The sequence below is a fragment of the Pogona vitticeps genome, chromosome 1 (assembly GCF_051106095.1).
Source record: "Pogona vitticeps strain Pit_001003342236 chromosome 1, PviZW2.1, whole genome shotgun sequence".
NCBI classification, from domain to species: domain Eukaryota; kingdom Metazoa; phylum Chordata; class Lepidosauria; order Squamata; family Agamidae; genus Pogona; species Pogona vitticeps.
Window position 1 is genome coordinate 68,232,313 of NC_135783.1, and position 12,963 is coordinate 68,245,275.

At 40.1% G+C, this 12,963-nt stretch overlaps 1 protein-coding gene and 1 long non-coding RNA gene across 5 annotated transcripts in view; one reads left to right on the forward strand and one right to left on the reverse strand.

The window, feature by feature from the left end:
* The window catches only part of LOC140707009 (uncharacterized), a 34,008-nt gene extending 28,117 nt beyond the window's left edge, over positions 1 to 5,891 (reverse strand). The window contains exon 1 of the long non-coding RNA XR_012087018.2: positions 1,504 to 5,891. This is a non-coding gene — a long non-coding RNA (uncharacterized LOC140707009). The remainder of the gene's footprint in view (positions 1 to 1,503) is intronic.
* PRKN (parkin RBR E3 ubiquitin protein ligase) overlaps positions 1 to 12,963 on the forward strand; it is a 982,733-nt gene that overhangs the window by 921,306 nt on the left and 48,464 nt on the right. The window lies entirely within an intron of this gene.

Consider the following 12,963-nt stretch of genomic DNA (forward strand, 5'->3'; position numbering starts at 1 on the left):
TAACCAATTATACACACTTCTCACTGACACCTTCCACCAGTCTTCTTTGATCCAGTCACTATCTCCATAGCTCAGCCACTTCTCATCTAGTTCTCTCAAGGATGCTGGCTCCAAGGGTCCTCAAGGCCAAGGCACTGTTGGAGGTGGAAGGGCCCAAAATGCTTTCCCATTATTTCCACAATACTTGGCCCAAGGAGTGTTAGAGCCAAACATTCTCCAAATGGCTGGTGAGAAGTGACTGAGTTATGGAGCTGGCAACTGGCATGAGGAAGGCCCTGCTGCCAGCCCCCCTCCTCTTCCTCATGTCCCCTTTTTCAACCCCCCCCCCCCACACACACATGTGTGGCCACACAGTAACAGTGAGGCAGTGCTTCTCTTCCCACCTTAAGTGGCAGAAGAGCTTGTTTTATCCCTCTCACTCAGCAATATTGCCTGTAGAGCTGTGAGGGCACATATCCTGCTTGCAGTGGAGAGGGAAGGTAAAAAAGCTCTCCCCCACCACATATTCTCTCATGTATTAAGGCACTTGTAGATTGAAGTAAAATGAGATGACCCTGAATTTTGTTGTGATATCTCTCTCCTTTAAATTACATTTGCAGTCACTAAAAGTTACAGCCTCAATGAATATTCCAAAATGTTGCCAAAGCAGAATTCTCTCTGTGTATGAATGTGCTTGTGTGTGAAAGAGTAAAATCTAAATATTGTGAAAGGTCACTGCCCCTGCAAAGGCCTTCTTATTTCAGGCTGGCTTGGGCGTATCCATTTGTTTGCTGCGATTCCAAGTGCCTTTTGCTTTATAAACCTCTCTCTCTCTCTCTCTCTCTCTCTCTCTCTCTCTCTCTCTCTCTCTGTGTGTGTGTGTGTTTTCTCTTTGCAAGGTACTCTAACTGTACTTCAACAAACTGTATGTGCTTTCTCTTTTCTTGAAAGTTTACTTATGTGGTCCAGAGACCTTTTCCTGTTTTTTTCCTTTATCCTCTCCTAAGTATTTCCAAGTAATGCAAAAAGTTACTTACCTGTTGTGATGTAATTCAGTCTGTGTCAAATTAGGGTCTTTCAAAGATTGTGTCTGTGATCTAAAATCGATGTATGTGTTTTTGTTGTGGTTACTTCTACAGAAAGCTTTTCAAAGGAAGGACAAGATGAGTGCATTCACTACTTTTATTTTAGTTCTTTTTAGTAGTTCCTGTGAATAACAGAACCCCTAATTTTCTTAGTTCTAATGTTGTTGTGCTGTAGTACGAAAGCTCAGAAAGTGCAGCCTTGTTTCTTTTCAACAGCATAAATTACCACTTTTAGAGAAATGTGTGTTTTTAATAATAAGTTTCTTTGTTCTGCCGGTTGTTGCTTTGTGGTGTTTGAAGAGATTTTGCATTCTGTCCATTGGACAGTTTAAAGCTATTAAAAAAAAGGTTTTCCTTGTTGATGCATTCTCAGTGACTGTATTTAATAATACTTCATTAATTTATTGGAAACAACTTGGATCAGTTGCTAATAGATTACCTGGAGTGATCTTAGATGACTACATGACCTTCATTTGCTTAGGAGAAACATTTCCTTCCTTCAGGGATTTTGCCATCCAGAACAGAAATAGCAACTGAGGTTTTACATGGGAGCTGGAAATAGAAACCAACAGGATCACCATACAGTATATTTATACAAATCCCATAGTATGACCATTGGGAGTAATGTATGCAGTTTGAATTACCCCACCTCAAAAAAGGGTACTGTAAACTGGGGAAAGGACAGAAGAAGGGAACCACAATGCATTAGGGGCTTGAGCGCCTCCCCTGTGAGAAAAGCCTACAATCCATTGGGGCATTTTAAGAGCTAAATGTTGCTATGACACTAATGTATACAGTTATGCACTATGGGGAGATAGTGGATAAAGGAAGATTTGAATCTGGATAGTTGAAAATTCCACACTGTTAGAAGGAAGTGCCTTCTTCACAGAGTGCCTAACAAAACTGGAATGTATTTCTGTAACATAGAACTCTGGCCACTAATTTGGATAGCTTTAAAGGGAATTAGTCAGAGATCTATAGACAATTCAGCTGTCTATGGCTGCTGCTAATCATTATGGCTGTTGTGGACCTCAGTGTCAGCAGCTTTGTGCCTGTGAGAACAGTGTCTTGAGTAGCATGTACAGGAGTCGTACTTTCGTGGCTGAACTCAGTAGGAACAAAAAGCAAGACTATCTAGGATTAACAATTGATTCAATATTGGCTTTCTTGTGTTATTTATTTATTTATTTATTTATTTATTTATTTATTTATTTATTTATTTATTTATTTATTTATTTAACGTATATGCTGCCCACACTACCCAAAGGTCTCTGGGCGGCTTACAGCATTTAAAATACAATAAAAGGGCAAAATAAAAGGGCAAAATAATTAAAATGCAATGTGATATTCCTTGTGATACAGACACAGATAGACATCTACCCTGCTTGTCCCATGTCACCAGGGTTTGTTTGTGTGTGTGTGTGTGTGTGTGTGTGTGTGTGTGTGTGTGTGTGTGTGTGTGTGTGTGTGTGTGTGGTGTTTTTTTGTTTGTTTGTTTTTTGCTTTGCTTTGCTTTGCTTTGCTTCAAGTGTTGTGGGAAATCCAGAAGATATCCCAAGCATGTCCACATCAACTCCTTAACATAATCAGATCCTTTCATGAGGAAATGAAGGGTACTGAAGTGTTTGATGGCTCAACATCAGATCTTTTTGACATCTGAGGTGGAGCGAAACAGGGCTGTGTCTTTGCGCCGATCCTGTTTGGGATCTTTTTTGCTGTCATGTGGAAGCACACTTTTGGAACTGCAACAGAAGATGTCTATCTCCGGACTAGATCAGATGGAAAGCTCTTTAATCTCTCTAGATTGAGGGCGAAGACCAAAGTCCAGTTGAAATGCATGCGGGACTTCCTCTCCGCCGATGATGCAGCTGTTGTTGCCCATTCTGCTGAAGAGCTCCAACAACTCATGAATCGTTTTAGTACGGCCTACCAAGATTTTGGACTAACAATCAGCCTGAAGAAAGCACAAGTAAAGAGCCAGGGCATGGACTCACCTCTCTCTATTACCATCTCTACACAAAATTTGGAGGTTTTATGATTTCGTGTATCTTGGCTCAACAATCTCCGACATTCTCTCTAGACATTGAGCTGAATAAACTCATTGGCAAAGCAGCTACCATGTTCTCTAGACTCACAAAGAGAGTATGTTTTAATAAGAAGCTGACAGCATATACCAAGTCCCAAAACCAGCAAAATCAGGGAGCTGGACAGAGGACAGATTGCATTTGTCTTCAGTGTGGAAGGGATTGTGACTCTTGTGTTGGCCTTTTCAGCCACACTAGACACTGTTCCCTCTATTCAGAGGATGTTACCATAGTCCTCTCATGACTGAAGGATGCCTACATTCATCCCAAGGCCAGTGGTTGCCAGAAAGCTAGGGACCACAGACACCACAACTTGGTGCCTTGGATGCTAATAACATATCATAGTAGTGGCTGGTCTATTAGGGCAAGCAGGACATTGCCCTGCTTCAGGCTTTGGCTAACCTCAGCTGTTCAGCTCCTGCTTGCCTCCTTACGAAAAGCTGAAGGCCTCTGAATGTGTATGTTCTTGTTTGCTCGCCTATTCCTCTTGGATGAGCATGTCTCTCTGTGTATGTATATACTGTATATAAACCCAGTTTTTCTTCTGGCTCTGGTCAACAATTATTGAGCATGGACATTAGCTGCCATTAGCATAGTCAGCAGGACAATATAGTCAAGCAGCCTTAATTTCTCCATCTTTAAGCTTGTAATAGCATTTATTACTAAGCAATTTAGACCTATGAATGAAAAAAGCAATGTGAACCAGATAGTTCCAGAAATTTGGGGAAAAAAATTGATTGAACCAATTAAAGGCCCATCTTATCCATCATCCTATTTCCTACAGTGGCCATCCAAATGTATTTTGAAAAACGCACAACTCAAGTATGAGCACAGTAGTTCTCTCTTGGTGTGTCAAGTCATTGCAACAGTTTCCTTACACTATTAATTTTAGCCACTTCCAAGTAAATGTCACCAGCCTAGGAAAGAATATACTGAATAAATTGTATATAATATTACAGGAGACATTTAGTAAAAGAACTGACTGTTTTAAATGAAAGTTCCCAATAATATACTGCTACAAATAAAAAATGGTGCACTGTTTATTAGCACACATTACAAATGTTGCTTTCTCAAATCTTATCAAGCAAGAAGTCTCATAATAAAATAAATATTCTTTTGTATCTGTGTCTGGAGTGCACCATTTTTATCTCTGTAATGTGTTATTGTACAAAACAAAATGTTCTGGATTTTGTACGTAATAGCCAGACATACCAGATAAAATCTCTTCAGGTCCATTGTCCAACTTGTGGGAAGAAGTTTAATTTTGCAGCTATATAACATGATGGGTACAATAGGTTCTACAATAAAAGCTAAACCAACATTATTATTAGTTTTTCCCTCAGAATGTAGTGATCGTAAGAAAATCTGAGCGTTGAAAGGAAATGATTACCAGAAATGTACTTTTATTGTTCTGTTAATCTAAGGAAATATAAGTTGTGAAATAGATTGTCAGAAGAAGAGATACAGCAAGAAAAGTACAACAAGTAGCCTTCTGGAAGCATAAACACTAAAAAGTTCGTTATGGCATAACCTTCCATGGACACTGTCCGTTGCATCAGATGCATAACGTTTTAATCAGCTGATGAGTACAGGAAGATATTTGCTACCAAGAAGCAATGGTTTTTGTGAATGGCCACTGTTAAGGTAGTCATCTGATTCTGACTGAGACACATTATCTATCTCCATCGTAATCTGGCTTCAGACCTGGCAATAGTACAGATGTAGCTTTGGATACTCTATACTGATGGATACTCTATACAGGGCAATGAACAGTGTGTGAGTGAGTATGTTTCTCTATTAGTTCTGCTTCTCCTCAGAGCAACTTTCAGAGGACTAGCACAATTAATATTGTGATATCCTTCTGGCTTGTCTCTCTGACATGGAAGCATTATCTTGCAGTGCTTCCTGTTCTTCCAGGAGTGGCAAACTCAGAAGGTGGTGCTGGAACATTTCTGTTTGACATCTTGTCCCTTGACCTGTATTGGCCCTTAGAGTTCTGTTGTGCCCTGCCTTCCCCAGCCCCAGCCCCATGCTTTTAAACATATGTTGAATTGCTGGGAGAAGTTGTCTAGATTTTTGTGGTTCAGTACCCTCAGTACATAGAGTATATATAGGAGATATATAGGAGTTGGATAAAGAAAGGGGAAATGGAGATGGATCAAATTCATATTTCTCCTTTTTATCCAATTCCAGGAAATCTATTTGTGGTCCAAATCAATGTCTCCTGTCATAATGCACTGGGTGAGAGCAAACAAACTGAAGCTTAATCCAGAAATACAGATCCATCTAATATGGATTGGAGTTACACTCCCCCTGAAAACTGATGTTCACAGCTTGCTTGTGCCTAGGTCTCAGCAGTGGCCAAGAGTACGTGTGTACTACTGCAGCAGCTACGCCCATTCCTTGAGATGTCTGATCTGGTAACCCCTTAGTTACCTCCTATTTGGATTACTGTCATAAACTCTGTGTGGGATTCCTTCAGCAGGTTGAGAGTGCTGCCTCTAGACGCCTGAGTGGAGCTTATTAAAGGGGCCACATAACTCTTCTGTTTCAATAGCTCAACTGGCCACCAGTCCATTTCTAGGCACAATTCAAAACCTTGTTTTTGACCTACTGTCAAAAACCCTAAAAGACTTGGGTCCCATCTTTATTTATTTATTTATTTATTTATTTATTTATTTATTTATTTATTTATTTATTTATTTATTTATTTATTTATTTATTTATTTATACCCCGGATGTATAACCATGTTTTTAATTTGGTTTTAAAGATTCCCAGTGTAGGGGCCACACAAATCTCCAGAGGGAGGTTGTTCCATAGGCGAGGAGCCACCTCTGAGAAGGCCCGGTTTCGTGTTTTCTCCTTCCGGGCCTCTCTCGGCCTCAGGCTCCTCAGCCTCACCTCCTGGCTCGCACGAGTGACATGGGTAGGCCTTGGTGGGAGTAGACGTTCCGCCAAGTATCAAAGCCCTAAACCATCTAGGGCTTTGTACGTGAGCATCAACACTTTGAAGTTGATGCGGAATCGGATGGGCAGCCAATGCAGTGCGGCCAGAGTGGGGGAAATGTTGGTATTTTTTCACTCCACTAAGTAACTTGGCCGCCGCATTCTGCACCACCTGTAGTTTCCGCAGCAGCCTCAAAGGTAGCCCCACGTAGAGCATTGCAGTGGTCTAATCTTGAGACTACGAGTGCATGCACCAAGGTAGTGAGTGCCCCCACATCAAGGTAGGGCCACAGCTGGGCTATCTGCCTAAGATGGAAGAAAGCGGAACGGACCACGGATGCCACCTGGGTCTCCATAGTGAGCGCCAGGTTCAGATGGATCCCCAGACTGCGGACTCCATCCCTGGCGGGCAGAGTCACCCCCCCCAAAAGAGAGGGAGTTTCCCAAATCCCCAACTGTTGTCTCTTTGCAGCGATTTTTGCTGCACGGATTGTCGCTATGCGAGGCACCACTGTATCTCCATTTTTTCTTGAACACATTTCTGGTTTTTCCCTTTCTATTATTTTCCTCTGTATCTCTGCACTGTTCATTTAAGAAGGCCCTCTTGTCTCTCCTTGCTATTCTTTGGAATTCTGCATTCAATTTTCTGTATATTTCCCTATCTCCCTTGCATTTTCCCTCCCTTTTCTTCTCTGCTATTTGTAAGGCCTCATTGGACTGCCACTTTGCTTTCTTGCATTTCCTTTTCTTTGGGATGGTTTTTGTTGCCGCCTCCTGTACAATGTTATGAGCCTCCATCCATAGTTCTTCAGGCATTCTGTCCACCAAATCTAGTTCCTTAAATCTGTTCTTCACTTCCACTGTGTATTCGTAAGGGATTTGGTTTAGATTATACTTGACTTAACCCAGTAGTTTTTCCTTCTTTCTTCAGTTTAATCTTGAATTTTGCTATATAATGATCAGAGCCACACCCAGCTCCAGGTCTTGTTTTTGCTGACTGTATAGAGCTTCTCCATCCAACCCATCTTGTTCCTTTTATCTCTTGACTTCCTACTTTAGCATTCCAATCCCCTATAATGGGAGAACATCTTTCTTTGGTGTCAGTTCTAGAAGGTGTTGTAAGTCTTCATAGAATTGGTCAATTACAGCCTCTTCAGCATTGGTGGTTGGTGCATAAATGTGGATTACTATGATGTTGAAAGGTCTGCCTTGGATTCATATTGAAATAATTCTATCATTTTTCAGATTGTACCCCATTACAACTTTTCCCACTCTTTTGTTGACTATGAGGGTTACATTTCTTCAACGGGCTTCTTGCCCACAATAGTAGATATGGTAATCATCTGATTTGAATTCGCCCATTCCCGTCCACTTTAGTTCACTGACGCCTAGGATGTCAGTGTTTATTCTTGCCATCTCCTATTTAACCACAGCCAGCTTACCAAAGTTCATAGAGCTTACATTCCAGGTTCCTGTGCAGTATTTTTCTTTGCAGCATCAGACTTCCTTTCACTTCCAGGTGCGTCCACAGTTGAGCATCTTTTCGGCTTTGGCCCAACCACTTCATTAGCTCTGGAGCTACTTGTACTTGTCCTCTGCTCTTCCTCAGTAGCATGTTGGATGCCTTCCGACCTGAGGGGCTCATCTTCCATCGTCATATCATTTAGCCTTTTGTTTCTGTTCATGGGGTTTTCTTGACAAAGATACTGGAGTGGCTTGTCAGTTCCTGCTCCAGGTGGATCACATTTAGTCAGAACTTTCCATTATGACCTGTCCATCTTGGGTGTCCCTGCACGGCATAGCCCATAGCTTCTCTGAATTACTCAAGCCCCTTCGTCACGACAAAGCAGCAATCCATGAAGGGGGTTAAATAAATATATATACTAAAACAAAATAATCATTGTCTTACCTTCTTAACTTCAGTTCCCTGTGACCTCACAATTCCAGCTATGAACCCAAAGCATTTGAATACTATATTTGTCTGCCAGCTTCATGTATCTGATATCCAGTGTCCATTAAAGTTTAGAACATAATAGATACATTATTCTTTAAAGATTACATGGACTTCTTTGTTTTTATCGGGATAGAGGAACATAGCTGCCACTCTGGAACTAACAATAAACAGTTTCATTTCTATGGCTGCCATCTGAGGGGCAATAAGCTTTTCCAAGCATAGTGGAACTTGATTCTGAGTAACCATGTATGATATTTTGGTCTTCATGTCTTCCAAAATGCCAAATATATTCTGGCTTGAATCTTTCTTTTTCAGTTTTTTTCATGCTTGGAACAAAATGATACAGTGGGCAAAATTTTTATTTTTAAAAATCTGGGTAGGAATACTTCAGGAAGTCCTGGATCTGGGTCATATCTCTTATTGTGCATATTTAAACCTGTAATGTGTGTATTTGTGTTTTGTTCTTGATTTTAAGCAGGGTTTTAGTGAATAGCTGGATACTAATAAGTATTTTATATAAGTTTTTTATTCTCAGTTTTTCATAAGTGAGCACCAAGTATTTCGTAAGAACTGCCAAAACTGAAGGTGCTTTTACCATTCAGTGCTCAAGAATATGGAGATGTCTGGCTCCGTACAGGCTGGAGAAGTCTGAAAGTTATGGTACCAAAAAGTAACACTTCCAAACTTGGTTACTGATGACTCAAAGCATCACTACTGCTCAACAAAACATATTGAATTCCAAGTCTTTTAAGGGGACAGGAGCAAGATGAAACACTCCAGAGATTTTTGCATGGCTTCCAGCATATTGGATTCTATGCATGAAGAAAAGATGAAATTCCTTGGACGAGTGTGCTGTGCCCTAAGATTCAGATGCTGAGGAAATTTCCCCTTGAGCATCCAGGCCACATCAGAACAATCACAAAGCCTTGTTCATTAGTTTAACTAATATACAGTTACACTTGGACTGATAGGTGGTTTTGCCACTTGCTTTTATGTAAACAATTTCTTGTATAAAATTAACTGCAAAAAGATGAGAAATCACAATCTCAAGCTACAGCAATTTGTTTATCCTCCCTACTTCAGTGCACCCTGATGGGAAATGTCTCCAACTTAAAACAAAAATGAATACAAAGACTATATCTGTGTATTTGATTTGATTTATAAGAAACATATCTTACAAAGAATGTCTCAACCTAACCTCTGTTCTATTCTTGACAAGATTCAAAACTCACAAGAGACTAAAATCACTCAGCTGTAATATATAGATACATCCAAAATGGAAAAGAAATTATGTAATAGTGAAATGTCCAATACACTAACCTGGCTCATCTGAAGTAATATCAAAGTTGAGTACGGGGCCTCTGAAAAATTGAACAATTATGTAATATGGAATTTCAAAAGAAGATACAAATGAAATGGCCCAAATCTGACAAATATTCAGGGATAATCAGCCCGGTGGAATAATGTAAGAACATTTGATGTGTTGCGCATGGAAGAACCAGTCAGTGGAGATTGCTGCTGGGTACATTAGCCTGCAGATGGGTAAAATGTATGAGATCAGAAATGTCTACACTTATCAAAAGAGTCTTCTGTACATTCACCATCAGGCTCATCTTTCATCATCACAGGACAAAGAAAACATTCACATTCCATTGACCATGTCTGTCCTGTCAGGCATGTAGTATAGGTAGCAAATATACATCAGGAAGTGGTGCATGGAGCCTCATGGTGCAGTGGTAAAACTGCCGTACTGCAGCCAAAGCTGTGCTCACGACCGAGGTTCAATCCTAGGTAGCGGCTCAAGGTTGATAGCTGATTAATATAGATATCAATATTACTCTTTCATCTTTTGAAAATATTGATTTTGATGTGGTTTTATCAATTCCATTGCGCCAGTGAGTTTCCATGGCCAGGCAGATTTAAACCCAGGTCTCCTAAGTCCTAGCCCATCACCTTTTCAACTACACTATATAGTATAGTTGACATGAGTATAAACAACTTTTTTAAAAAAACCAAACTCTATAAAATAGCCTGACCTGGCTGTAAATACTATTATTCATTGGGCCATCTGTCACATGGTTATCATTTTTTAATTTATTTATACTCAGCAGTGTGCCCTCAGTTTTCTGTCAGTCCAGACTGACCTCTCACGATCTTTCAACTCAAGGTCATTCCAATAAGTGTTACCTCTGTGGTCTTTCATACTTGCTATGTTCAAATCCCAAAGAGCAATCTCTCCTCTTTATCGGAGGACAACTTAGCAAAGAAAGTTAAGTCACCCAGAATGAACCAGTGCCCATTAGTATTTCCTCCTCTCCTGAAAAGGTATCTCTCTGTGCCAAAATCCAACCCTCAGGGGATTTAGTAAGCACATAATGTTACCCCCAATGGAATTACATTTAGCATTTCTGCCCAAGGTGATCCAGCCCTCAGACTGTTTCTGCTTTATTCATGCTGTCATTCCTTATTCTTCACCAGTGACTGTGTTCTTGATGTACAGTGGTAGCTCATCTGCCAATAACAGAAAGTAAAAAACTGTCTCTGTTAAGTAGATCAAGCGTCCTGTCTTTGATAAGTATGGAGGCTATGGATAATAGCTGTTTAGATTTATTTCCCTTTGAAAGAAACTGACAAATGCAAACATTTGCCTGATAGTGGATCATACCTTGGTAAAACTGGCATGTTCCCTTTTCTGTCTGCTTTAGAGCATGTTTCTTCCCCTTCTTTCTCCCCCCCCATTTATGTATGTATGTATGTATGTATGTATGTATGTATGTATGTATGTATGTATGTATGTATGTATGTATGTATGTATGTATGTATTTATTTATTTATTTATTTATTTATTTATTTATTTATTTATTTATTTATTTATTTATTTATTTATTTTACAAACAGTGATATCTGTCTAGAAAAACTCAACATGAACCATCAAGGCTTCATGTCAAGGAGAAGGGAGACTAAAATATAGCAAATTCCCAGAGAAAGAATACATATTGCAAGTACTGTACTTACTTTCATAGCAGATAAATGATAATTGACACACCCTGCCATCCCAAAATAAAACTTTTAAAGCTGCGATCCTATGAACACGTAGTTAGGAATAAGATGTATAGTTGAGTAGCCATGCTTAGAGACTGTGCTATTAAGGCCTTTCTGAAATTACCATTTTTTTTTGTGATCATTTGTTGAAACAGTGTGGTGACAACATGCCAAATATAGAACCTCTTTCTATCAAAAGGGTAAGACGCTTGTACATACAGCAAAAGAAAAATGTAGATAACAACAGGAGGATATATCAGAGTCCAAGCCTGGCTTAAAATTTGCCAAAGGGGATGTTGGTCACAGAAGACAGATGTTGTTCATCAATTTTGTTAACTCAGCATGCTAGCCCTTTAAATCATAACACAAAAAGAAAAGTCAGCTTAATCAAGCATTCTGTTCCCACAGTGGCCAGCCTGTGTTTCTATGGGGAAGACCAGCAGGACACAAAAACATGTACCTCCTGCTTATGTTCCCCATGATCTGGCATTAAATTGTCTATGGATATTAATTACATTATACCTTCTGTATCAGAAGCAGTAAGGCCTAGCATTTGCTGGGAAACATAAGTGAGAAAAATGTGTTGTTTGATGGAGGAGATGAGCATTAAAAAGTGCAGATCCAGAGGAGGCGGAGCAATGAGCAGCAAGAACGGGAAATTCCAGGGCTCTGGATTCCCCTGGGTTTACTCCGAGTCAGAGGACCCCCCCCCCCCCGGAGAAGGGGGAGCAAGTTTCTACAGGAGAGTGGGACTTGTTAGCAAGTGGGAGCTTCGGAACCGCCAAATCTCAGATGGCAGTCTGTTTTTTTGGAAGAGTTCCCTTCCTACATGCAATCTGTCTCGTGAAGTCGCCATGATGGTGAGTTAGCTGCTTGGAGAGGGGAGGTATTGAGATTTATTATCTGACTGCAGAACAGAGATTAACGATCTGCTGCCAAGCTACAGCAAGTAAAAGATCAAATTTGCTCTGTGAAAGCTGACGAAAAGGAATGATCTCAAGCGGCATAACTTTGTTAATGCCTGAGAAAATGTAACATCAGAGTTTTCTTACTGCGTCACAGCTCGGAAACGAAACCAATTCTGCTCTTTTCCTCTCTTAACCCCCTCCCCCAGAGAAACTGGCTTTCCATAAATCTATAAAGTCAGGACTTAAAAATTCTAAATAACTCTGCATATCTAATCTATGTGACTCTGTATCTGGCTAGAAGGTGAATTGTAAATCATGAGGTCCCCCCTCGTAAGACTTTAAGTGCGGACTAGCTAATAAATCATGTGGGTAATCTGAGTAATTAACCTGCTGTTTGCTACGGCCATGGAAGGAGGGGGGGACCCTTCATCGCAACCTACAATGGATTATATCAAGGGACTTCTTCAAGAATGTCAATCTTACATAATCTATCATTTTAAGGCGCAACTGGAGGAGATCAGAACAGACTTAAGGATGACTTTTTCTTCTCTGCATGAAAAGATTGAAAGTGAAGATAAACAATTGAGACCAATTTTTAATGAACAGCCTTTAATGTCAGAGAGGGAAATTGTTTCAAAGCAGCACAGATCAATCATGGAACAGCCACCATCATCAGAGAAAGAGGAGAAGAAGACGCCTTTTCTTCAAAGGATGACTAAAAAAGACAAAAGGGGGGGTCGGGGGATGGGAGAATGTATCTCAAGACTGTTCTGAAAAGAAAGAATGTAAAGGGGGAGAAATGGGCAAAACTTAGGGCAGAAATTTACGATCAGAGATCACACACTATGTTGCTCCAAAATCAAACTACTGACTACATAGGCATGAAATTAGTCAACTGTATAGAAAATGTCTTAAAGAAATATTATAGATGGCATTTTAAAACTAGGGGAAAAAAAGAATGAAT